Here is a 12648-nt window from a genome sequence, read left to right on the forward strand (position 1 = left end):
AAAAAAGGAAAATAAGAATAGTCTGGCCTTCATCTCTTCAGCTCCTGAAATCCTGGATAGCCACAGAATCAGAAGGAAAGTATACCATACCATTTCTTCTCCAGTGAAAGGGAGACTTGTTTCTATTTCCACTGACAACTCATCCCCCATTCAAAAAAAATTGATAATCTATTGTTTATTTCCTAGAAGAACTAAAACTTTAACGCATTCAGCAGCAGCAAAACTAAAAAGGAAGGACTAAGCCAAATCTGTGAGATCTAACGATGTATAACCCAGACATACAAGAGAAACATCTATGATTTTCTTGTCCTTTTGGTTGTTGTTCAGTTGTTCAGTCCTGTCCGACTCTTTGTGATCCCATGAACCATGGGGTTTTCTTGGCAAAGATGCTGCAGTGGTTTGCCATTTCTTCCTCCAGTGGGTTAGGGCACACACAGGTTAAGTGACTTGCTCAGGGTCACATAGCTAAGCAAGTATCTCAGGTCAGATCTGAATTCAAATCTTCCTGACTCCAGGTCTAGCCCTCTATCCATTGAGCCACCTACCTGCCACCTGGTCTGTGGTCCACAACAGCCTAAAAATACTTTAATGCCATCATAGATTTTAGACCTAGAAAGGTCTTCAGATGCTAATTAGTCCAACCCCATAATTTTATAGATGAGGAAACCAGAGAAATTATGGTCACACATGTAATAAATATCACAGGTAGAATTTCAATCTCTATTCTCTAACTTCAAAGCCAGTGAGTGCTTTCCACCGTACCATGACGCCTGCCAGTCTTCCAGACCTGACCCAATTTAATCATTATAGCTGATCATTTGTGTTAGTGTTAACAGTGTTTCAGAAGAATTACAGGTTTGAAAAAAGGCAAGAAATATAAAACAAATACAGGTGCAGCTTTAATTACAGAAATAACAGAGCACAAGTTTGGTAGCTAGTAAATACTCTAATAGCTATATACCATAAATGAATCACAGAATAGAAGAATTTTAGAATTTGAAGGGAACTCAGCAGCCATCTAGCCAAAGCCATACCCAAAAACCAATTCCCACTGAAACATGGTATACCTGACAAATCATAATCCCATCTTTGCTTGTAGTCTATTACATTTATGCATAGATAGCTCTGTTTGTTAGAAAGTTTTTCCTTATATCTAATCTAAATATACCTCTCTGCAGTTTCCACTCAGAACTGTAGTCCAGTTCTGTCCTACAAGGCCAAATGTTACAATTAGCATGGTAAGCAGGGCAGAACTAGGAAAATCACTGAACTGAAGTTCTTACTCAGACTTTGCCACAAACCAGCTATGAAAATCTTAGGCAAGTTTCTCTACTTCTCTGAGCATCAGTTTCTCTGTTTATACAACTAATAAGCTGGACTACATGGTTTCTAAGGACTCTGTAAATTTCAGGGCTAACAGTCTATGATTCTAAATGGTGACTCCATTTTAAGCAGCTATGCTTCTGAATCACCTCTATATAACCAAGAATATTAGGTAACATCATTATTTTGTAAAGCAACATAACTAGAAATGATTTATTAACATCAAAAGTACACATAAATATGAATTGCCAATTCAGTACCTAGAGAAGAGTGAAAACAATATTAATTACCTAATCACTACTTCATGTCATTTGTTCATTTTAAGCCATTATGTTACATTAGTAACATAGTATGCAACAATACCATATAACATTTTAACAGAGAATATTATGTGCTGATATGGTTCATACTATGATAGACTTTTGCCAAAATATTTGACTAAGGTTTTTTCTTTCCTGGGTTACACACTTTAGGAACAGATGATCTTCCAGGTGCCTTCCTGCTCCCTCTAAAATACTATGATTCCAATCTAATCCAACAAGCATTCATTCTATTCCTATATAATTTTATTTTGTCCTATCAAACATCTAACAGAGAGAAGCAGAAAAGGAAGAACAAACCATCCAAGCCATTTAAAAATAGTTCATAACTCAAAAGATTTTGAAATGATTAAAATATTTCAGTGTGTATATTTTATAAAATCCATAAATTTGAGGTTGGCTAAAATAAAAATGCAATAACCAGCAAGTACATATATATAAGATACTAAAAAGCCATCACAGTGAGGGACTTTTTAAAAGTTTAATTACTTTAAGTTAAAAATGCCATTTGAAAGCAAGGCAAGGTATTTTCCTTAATGTTATAGTCACTCTTCCATTAAATAGGGTGCAAGACAGTTCACACTTAAAAATAAGATATTTACTTTATCATATACCTATGGTTACCTGAAAGTAACATAGTTATCAAACATAGTCACAGTCATAAAGGTTCATAGCTACAACAAAGTATGTTAAGAATTAAAAAAAAATCTGCTAGGTTGAGTTATTTTCCTAGTTTAATGGCAAAATATTTGCTTTGGAAACTTGATGCTACCAAGGCTTTCTACCCATTACATGTATATATTCTGATGTGTGGCAGTTCTTAGGAGTATTGAAAATATGAATATAAAATTTTTATTGGGTTTTCAGTGTCCAATTGATTAGGTTTTTTCACTCTAATTTTCATAAGGGTTTTTTTCTGAGGTAGTACAGAATGGGGGTTGGGGGTGGGGAGGACATGGGCTTTTTGATAAGCAAAATTACTACCAAATAACTAAAACTCTTAATGAAAAAAATTCATAAATTATCCAACTATCACACATATTATATTACACAAAGATAGTATATGGCACAGAAGCCTAGGAATACACTCATACATACATATAATGTATATATACATACAAACACACACAGGAAGAGGGGGAAACAGATATGTTCAATCTACCATGACCATCTAATTTTCTTCATTCTTCTACATAAAACTCCACCCTCACCCCCACTCCTAGCCCCCCATGCTCTATATTCTCACTGAGTTTGCTAACTAATCAGACAACAGCAATAGGAAGCATCAAGCCTTCCAACCAATGGTAGAAACGTATTGATTACAGAGCCTCAGCAACAGGAGTCTCTTGACTGATCCCCAATATTGACGAAAATAATGGCAAGAAACTCCAAACAGCCATATTACCTGTTCTACATCCTCTTCAATTACTCTTTTATCTCCCTGAAAGATAGACAACCTCCACCCTACTCAACAGACATGCACATGTATATGCACACACCTGTACAAATGCACATGCACACACATCTTCCTTACTCTTTCACTTAAAGCCCCATCATAGGAGTCATTTAACCCTTCTACAAGGGGCTTTCCATTTGAGAACCTTTGCTCAGAGATGGAATTTGATAAATCACAATATCTATTATTGCAAAGATCAAATGAGACAACAGATTCCAAAGACACTGTATTTTAAAACACGCAGAATACTATTTTCAAAGTACCTTAAATCCAAACAATCAAATTAAGGCTTTCAATACTATTCCATAACAGCTTCACTACTCTTAAGGTCAGTTTAGTCACAGCATTCAACTAATCCAAAAGGAAAAAAAGTAACTCTTTCATACAAAGCTTCTCCTCCTAGCAACCAAAAAAGCCTAACCTGGTCCTGTAGAGGACTACAACCTGTCCTGCTTGGAAAGAGAAAAATAAAAATAAAAATAAAACCACTGTGCAGTCAAAACAGGTACGAGAAATAACCTAAAAGAAAAATGTAACAAATAACAAAAGCATCCTTATAATTGCTACTAGTGTAATCAATTCTACTTAATAGTTTTTAACTTCTTTATTCATAATATTAACAAAAGGCTGGTTTTAAAAGCAAAAGTGAGTAAATCAAATGCATATTTATAAAATGGTGGGGAGGGAGGAAAGTCTATTAAAAAATCATTACAGATCAGTATTGAGTTCTCCTATCACTTAGTGTCTCATAGAACATTTAAAATCAGAAACATTTAACTTTCTTTTAAATTAGTTCAAGCTGATTTCTCTCATAATTTGCTTAAGACCAGAGATAACTAAGAATCAATTTGCTACACTTAAATAATCAGTATCTTCAAGGACAACAACATATTCAAAAAAGAACTTAGTTTCCTCAATGATTAGCATTAGGTAAGATTCTATACATGCACTTTTTTTTCTAGATAATTATTCAATTCATTTCTATCACATGAGCAATATTTCAACCTCTCTTAAAATTGCATTTAACTCCCTCAAGGAGGGATATATAGCACTGAAAACATAGGGGGCCACAATGGCAATCTACTAGGGGCCCATGGGCCTTATTGCATCATTTACGTAACTAGTAACATAACGACAGCCTCTTGATTCCTTCACTATTATTTCCCCAGTATCGAAGCACAAAAAAATGGAGTGTGGCCAAGTGTAGCAATGGTGTGGAGTTGCAACAATTATAAGCACATTCTATCAATTGCATGTATTTATTGGTGTCACCAATCTCAAACATACTACTGGGAGAGCAAAGAAGAGTTGGCTGGGAAGAAATCGGTCAAATTATTAGTTGTATGGACAATCACATCAACTTCTTAGGTCCATGAGACTAAAGGACTTTCCATAAACTGCCTGGAAGAAAACAATATGGTTGCAAAAAATGGTATGAACTGGAGAGTAAGAACTAGTCCGGAACTGATTGCCCCCAGGATTGTATCTGAATCCATGACAGGTGGCTGCATAACTAACTTATCACTAAAATCTAACATAAGGACTGCAAGAGCTATTAAAACAAAACATATTCCCAATTCTACATAAGCACAAGCTTTGAAACAAATCTCAATTATTAACCGTTGTAGTAATTATCATTATTTTAAGATCTATTTTGCACTTGACTTATAAACATTATGTAAAAGGTTCACAAGAAAACATTTCAGTTATCACAGAATGTCAGTTGGACGTGACCACAGAGGCCATCTAGTCCAATCCAGGGCTGAACAAGAATATTCCTCTATAACCTACCCTATAAGTAGTCTTTCAGTCTCATTCTAATTTCATCTCTTCTAGTATATTACAAAGGAGAAATCAAATTTTTGAAATTTCAAAGGAAAGTCCAAAGTTATCTCTTTCTTTAACAAAGTATGCAAAGGAAAATCAATCATACTTGCATGTACCTAACATTACAATAAAAAAAGAAGAACTAAAATATTTATGTCTTCCCATTTAAAAGTTATCAAACTTTGGAATAGCCACCAATCTTTTTTATGTGATTAATTATAAGGATTTTTTTTAATGCCAACAATATTTCACAATGAACTTGTATCTATTTACAAGCACTTTTAAAAGATCTACTGTCATATTTCCCTAGGACTTTCTAAAAGAGAAGATGCCTATTGAGAAGTAATTTTAGTGACAGGAGGCAGTGTGGCATAGTGAAAGTCATCTTGGCATACTTAAAAGGTCTGATTCCTAGAACTGGCTCTATGACTAAGCAGTTTTATTAGGTAGGCAAGCAGACTTACCTCTATGAACCTCAGTTTCCTCATCTGCAGAAAGAGGAGGTTGGGCTAATTCTCTAAGGTTCTTTCCAGTTCTAAAATTGCCAGTAATGCCCGTACCATCCTTCTATTTCCATTTGCTAAAATCCTGATACCCATTAAACCCCAGCTCAAATCTCACTTCTCCCTAAAGCCTTCACTGGTCCTTCCTATCTGAGATGAATCTTTCACACACTGAACCTGATATAGTGCTTTCTTTACTTATATAATACAGCTATTAGCAGATATTTATTGTATCTTTTCATATATGTGTGTGTATACATATATGTATATATATATATATTTTATAAGTTCCAAGAGGCAGGTACAATATCTTATCTTTCTTTACCTCTACCACTTAGCATAGTGCTTTACATATAACAGATGCTTAATACATCTTTGTTGAATGAATGAAATAATAACCAACATTTATGTAACATTTTAAAATTTGCAAAGCACTTGATTCGTTACCTCATTTGAGCTTACCCACAAAGTAGACAGAGGTTTTATAATCACCATTTTACAGATGAGAAAATAGAGGCTCAGAAGTTAGATGATTTATTGATGGTCATATAGCTAGTCAAGTATCAGAGATGTGACTTGAACCCATGTCTGCTTGACTCCAGGTCCAGCGTTCTATCTACTCACTACTCAACACTGGAGGGTTTCTATTTGATAACACATTTATAGGTCTTTTTTCTATTTGAGTACATATTTTCTACATATTTTGTATGATTTTGGTGAAAAGGCTGTGGTTTGGTTTAATATTTTTGGTATCCTATTAAAAATAAAAGAAGAATATTCATAACTGATGATTACCTAAGATAATTTTCCCAGCTCATAATCATAATCCTGCCATTATAAGATTTCAAGTAATATTTGAATTAGAATAATGGAATTAAAGTCCAAGTGATCTTCAACATTTTCAGTTTAGCTATAGTATTAATCTCAGATATTAGCACAGACATTTTATTTAGTAGTGATAGCAAATAGTGTGTTTAATGGAAAGACAAGAGAAGGTAATATCTGTTAAACTAATAGAGTGGTGGCCGTTTTAACAGATTGGTTTTATTTGTAAACTTTGTATCAAAACTTAGTTGACTTACAGGTGTATACACACAAACAAACACACACATTGCTTTTGTCATCCTAGTACTCTTATTAATCCTTGACCTAGTTTATACATTTTTTAAGAATACTAAATCCTGTCTTGCAGATTTTTACAGCTAACTGATAAACTGATAAATCACAAAAAAGTAATGTAAAAATTGAGACTAATGTACTCATCTGGAATTACTGTGCCAATCCAAAGAGTTATATTACACTAGAACATTCCTACCATGATCCTTTCTCTTTCCTTTTAAATAGATAGAGCAATGTAAGATATGTCTTTTTCCTTTGTTGTCCTTACATAAAGCTCATTTGATCAGGAGGTTAAGTCATTTCCTGCCTGAACATATCTAAAGTTTGGAGTGGAGGGGGTCATTTTTCTAGTAACACACTTTTGCCTTGACTAAGCATGTTTATTCTTGCAGCACCTTATTAATATTAACATTTACAACTGACTGTGGCATCCTCTATCAAACATGATACTACACTGGACTCCTGAGTGACAGAAGAATTACCACTATGAGTGGTTTATTCTTTTGACCTTTTAAATTAACATATTTTATAGTTAAACTTTTTAGATAATTAAATTATAGTTATCTTCTTACAAAATTCTCACTGGAATATAGGAATTAAAAATTGCACAGTGCTTTTGTGGAAGAGTTACAATAAACTGACAAGTGTCATTACTCTTACACATTTCCTGTGTATGCATCAGAACACTTGAACAGAGTTCTCTTATAACAAAAACTTTTTAAAGGTATGTGTTCTTTTCATCTAATAAAATTGTTAGCCTACAAAGTAGTATTTTTAGGTATTGAGCTTACATTCATATATGAAGAAAAAGTTCTGAGATTCTTAACTAGTATTTTACAGTGTCCCTATGTTACCAAATTAACAGTCTTTAAGCTGAATTTGGCATTAAAACTTTTTCACACAAATTTGAAAGCATTTGGTTTCATCACAATTACCATATGGATATGAATATCATCCTCCTCACTTATTCTCTTCCTTTCCTATTAAAATGGACACCTTTCAAACTGAAGTTTCCCATAATTAAATAATATTAAGCCTAATATATAAGATTTTAAAACACTTATAGGAGATACTGATTACAGAACTGAAATTTATACTAATTAACAAACAAACAATTATGGATGAACCCCTGAAAATGCTATTTTTAAAGTTGAAAAGGAAAAGCTAAGTATATAAAAGTACTATTTTTAGAACTTGTCTTTTACATTGTGTTTGCAGAATTGTTTTGAAAGCTACTGTTTTTCCTCAAAAGAGGTATATGTAGCACCCCAAACCTATTCATGGTAACCTTCCTGTACTATTTCCTCCTACTTTTCTATAATAGAGTACAGAGAAGAAAGTTATACGTATTTTGAAATAAATCCATTTCTAAACTAGCGTTAACTTTACCTTAGATTGGAAATGACGTTCTGAAGTATTATTTTGCCTTAACTAAAAACTATTTAAAAGTGGAAAATGTGGAATTATGATAGAATTCATCATACTCTCATTCTGTATAGTAAGAGGAAAAAAAGACTTTAAACACTGTGAAGATATAGCTAATTGTGTATATAGAGTATACCACAAAACCTGGATTGATTACTGAATTCTATGATTAGAATAATCACCTGTTAGAAGCCTAATTCAAATAGGGTATCTCCACTACCACCCCTTTCAGCAGGTCACCTAAAAGGGAACTATTACAACATTCACTGTTCCTTAAAAAAACAAATTTCCTGATATGTCTTATCAAGCTATCTAATTCCTTTTTTTTAAATGTTTTCTGCAGAGTGCCAATTTTTAATGATTTTCAGGAAAACTTTTAGTAAACAAGCTGGAACGATCAGATCGTCTTTTCCTTATTATCACCTAGAGATGCAGAGGAGACTTCTTCTATATGCCCCAAGCATCTAGCTTTCAGCCTTTTTATTATCATTGTCAATGAATGGGCCCCAGTCAAATTAAAGCTGCCATTTTAGGTTAAAGACTGGAGAGCCTCTGTTGTGCAACAGCAAGACAAAAACACTCCAAGCGACAGATGCACTCTTGTGATTGGGGGTTGGGAGGGAATTATGGATTTCAACTTTCTAAAAATCACCGAGTTATTTTTAATAGGGATTATATATATATATACATATATATATATATATATGTATATATATATATATGTGTGTGTGTGTGTGTGTGTGTGTGTGTGTATATACATACTTACACATTACTGCAAACTAACGGGAATTATAACTGGGATAAATCAGCTACTCATGCTGCTAAGACCATAGTCATTAAGATTTTTTGTCATCCTTAGAATAGATCTGTGAGGAAATGAACAGAAAAATTTTTTTTCAACTGGATTGTTATGTATAATGTGTTTCCCCACTTATTGAGAGAGAAAGCAGGGTGGGGGGGGGGAGAGAGACATCCCTTTTGAGAAGGTATTGCCCACTACAAACATTGTTTAAAATCTGATTTTCTGAAAGTAAAATCTGAGCATACATCTCCATTTTAAAAATAAGCTAAAAGAATGCTTGGTGTGTTTCAGAAATCAAGCAAAATGATGAATAATTTTTAACGAACTATTAAAAATGTCCTTGTTAAATAATATAAAAAAGAAAACTAAAAAGTACACTCAGCCCGTGGAGAGTTGGATAGTGTACCTAATTCTAGTAATTCAAAAGGAAACTCCCCATGTGGATTGCTACTTTTCTTTTGTCCATTGTCTGTTCAGGGGGAAAAAAACAACTACTTTAAACCGAGGCGTGAACAGTCTCTAAAAGTGACTTCTGGGGGAAAAAAAGTCCGATCTATATGGCATGTGCACTATAAATACCGCTTTCCTATTAGGGAGCACTCACAAAGGCAACAGAGCAATTAGTTTTGGGGGGTATATTCCCACAGTGAGGGTGTCCTCCTCTTATGTAATGCTATCAGGATAAATGAATGCAATGTAATGATGGCTGCTCGTTGCCTGCAGCTCCTTCTCCCGGAGACTCACCAACAATCCCCCCACACACACACAGATACACCACCACCACACACATGTACACACACAGTGTCCGCTTCTCACTTCCACCCGCCCCGCATTCAGCGGCTTTCACTGCCTCTACCGCACCACCACAAAAACCCACCCCATTCATCCGGTTCTCCCAGTGGGGCAAACACACTCGCACACCGAACCTCCGGTAAAGCCCAGCTCCCTGTGTGAATCAAACAAACAACACCATCCCCCTCCCACCCTCGCTGCTTCCCCCTCCTCTTCCTCTCCCCACTGACCGCTTGGCCTCAAACCACCTTTTCCGTTCACCCTCAAAATCGTTGTTATTTTAAAAGAAAAACCCACCCCAACCACCTCTGGGAGTCACCTGGTGACCCCCACCCACTCTCTGCCCCTAACCTCCAGGCACGGTAAGGTGGGGGGAGGAAGAGAAGCGGAGTTGGGTTTCGAGGGTTAAGTCTCTATTATGCAGCAGCAGCCGCCACCGCCAACCCCAGTCCAGCTCGGCAAGGTAGTGTTATCTCTTTTCTCCTCCTCCCCCTCGAGTAACCCACCCCCTCCTCCCCGCCCCTAGTCTCCCTTCCCTCTTTCTTTCTTCTTCGGCTGTTAGGAGCAGCCGAGGAGCCCCGGGATCCCCCTGTCTCTAATGCGTGTAACTCTCTGTCGCTCCCATTCAGACCCTCCTCTCCTGCACTTTCCTGCTCTCAGGACAAACACCAGCACCTCGTGTTCTCTCCCTTCCTTCCCCTCTTTTCTCCCTCCCCCGCTCAGTACTTCCTCGCCTCACAGTTGCCACAAGATTATCCTGCCCACCCACCCCCACGCCCCCACCCAGCAAACCTCACAGGTTATTCCTCCGTGAGAAACCTCCGAGAGGAAAATGAAATGCGCGTGGCAATGGGAAGGACTCACTTTGTTTAGCGCTTGTGCTGCCGCGGCGGTGGCGGCGGCTGCTGGGAGCAGTCAGCGTGGTCAGGTCCGGGGAGGGGAGGGGAGAGGAGAGGAGAGGGGGAGAGAGGAGAGAAGGGGGGGTGGGGGGCTGATCTCCCTGTCGTGATTCCCAGAGTCCTGTCCTTCCTCTTCTCTCTCTCTCTCTCTCTCTCTCTCTCTCTCTCTCTCTCTCTCTCTCTCTCTCTCTCTCTCTCTCTCTCTCTCGAATAGCCACCACCACTTCTCTTTTATCTACTCCCTTCTCCTCTTTCCCATTTCTCTTTCTCACAGTTAGTTTACTCTCAACTTTTTTCACCCTCTCTCTATTTAAAATAAAACCCTTAGTAACTCGTGCTCTGAAAAGGAAAGAGATGAGCAGCGGTGCGAGAGGAAACGCACACACACAAACACACACACATACACACTCACTCACTTCTGTCCCCCGTCCTCCTCCCTCCTCCCACAGCAGCACAACAAAAAGCCATTTACATCCAAGGAAGTGACCCTACACACATACCGTGCAACACTTCGCCTCTCCCCCCCCAACCCAGCACTCCCGTATCCGAACGGACCCGTTGCTGCTTCCCCTAAACCGCGCTGTATAGTCCCCCTTTATCCCAGAGGCAAAAGTTAAAAGGAGGGTGGACGCCCGGAGGACGTTATTCTTTCCGCAAGTTAGCCACCCCCCCCAACACCCGGGGACACACGGGGTGTGTGGGGATCGTCAACCCTGGCGGCGGCGGCTGCTGCTGCTGCTGTGTCCAGGCGGCTCCTGCCGCCACCACCGGGTTATAACAGGGTAACCCGGGGGAAGGAGTCGCCGTGAGGTTATTCATCAGCACGGCGGCTCCGCCGCCGCCGCCTGCCCCTGCCCTGTCCCCCTGGGGTCCCCTCCCAGCTTCTGCGCCCCCCTCCCCTCTATCGCACAGTCTCAACTCCTCACTCAGACCCAACTCCGCTCCTCTCACTCCTCCATCTCCCCCAAGTAGCAATTTCCTGCCGCCGCCGCTGCCGCCGCTCCTCCTCCTCCCGGGAGGGAGCCCCGAGAAACTCACTCACCCAGTTGGCGGGGAGGGGTGGTCTCTGCCGGTGCCCTCGGCCAGAGGGGAAAACAAAACCCAGAGCGGACCCCGGAGTTGAGCTGGGCTGCCGCTGCCAGGGGGGGTTTAATTCACAGGCAGAGAGTTGGCCGCGGGTGAACTGGGCTCTGGTGAGTTTCAGGGTCTCCGGGGTCCCCAAGTCCTCCTTTCTCCTCTTCTCTCCTTTGTGTAATTTCACTCGATTCAAGTTTAATCCGATAGTTCCCGAGCACGAGCGCGTCCGTCCGCAACACCAGAGCTCAACCCCCCGCGCCGCCGCCGCTGCCGCCGCCGTCGCCGCCGCCGCCGCGGCTCCAGCACACCAGCGCCTGCGCGCCCCCGCGCTGCGCGCCCCCGCCACGCCGCCGCCGCCGCCGCCGCCGCCGCTCAGCTGCCGCCTGTTCTCCCCGGAGGCGCGCCCGCGCCGCCGACACCTGACGTCAGTCATCGCCTGGTATAATTTATGCAAGAATTCGGCCCGGGTGGCTGTGGCTGAAGAGCTGGAAAGACGGGGGGGGAGAAAGAAAGAGAGGAAGAGAGAACGAGAGAAGAGAGAGAGAATAAGAAAGAGATGAGGAGAGGAAGAGAGAATGAGAGAGATAATTAAAGAGAAGGAGAAAGAAAATAAAGCAGAAGAGAGGAAGAGGGAATGAGAAAGAATAGAGAGTGAAAAACAGGAGAGAATATGAAAGAGATTGAGAAAAGAAAGAGGAAAGAAGGGAAAGAGAATATGGGGGGGTTGGAATAGAAGGATGGAGGGATGGAGAGAGATGGGGAAGGGGGGAGGGGTCAGTCATTCAGGAGTTCCACTTCCCGTCACAGAACAGGGACTGGAGGGAGATCTGGAGAATGTTTCCCTGTACTCTGGGCTGGCCTCACTGGCCTTTCTTCAAATAATAATAAATATTCTCGTGTTTGCCGAAGGTGGTGGTGTGGGGCGGTGGTCGGGTGAAAGTGCTACTGTTGCAGCCCTTTGGGTAGTGCCACAAAGTTGATGACCTCCTCCTCCAATTGATACAAACTCACAAGTACTAGTTCCGTTCCGCTCCGTACGCGGCTGAAGGGGAGGAGGGGTGCTTTAAAAGAGGAGGGAGAAGAGTGCATATTTTAAATGAGGAGT

General features: G+C 39.8%; 1 protein-coding gene across 4 annotated transcripts in view; it reads right to left on the bottom strand.

The window, feature by feature from the left end:
- The window catches only part of CHD7 (chromodomain helicase DNA binding protein 7), a 245671-nt gene extending 233831 nt beyond the window's left edge, over window positions 1-11840 (bottom strand). For all 4 annotated transcript variants that reach the window (XM_021005910.2, XM_021005912.2, XM_021005911.2 and 1 more), the window contains exon 1: window positions 11509-11840. The gene's annotated coding sequence lies outside the window, so the exon portion shown is untranslated. The remainder of the gene's footprint in view (window positions 1-11508) is intronic.
- Between the last annotated feature and the right edge of the window lie 808 nt (window positions 11841-12648).

The sequence above is a fragment of the Phascolarctos cinereus genome, unplaced genomic scaffold, assembly GCF_003287225.1.
Source record: "Phascolarctos cinereus isolate Bilbo 61053 unplaced genomic scaffold, phaCin_HiC Scaffold_4;HRSCAF=312, whole genome shotgun sequence".
In the NCBI taxonomy this organism is placed as follows: domain Eukaryota; kingdom Metazoa; phylum Chordata; class Mammalia; order Diprotodontia; family Phascolarctidae; genus Phascolarctos; species Phascolarctos cinereus.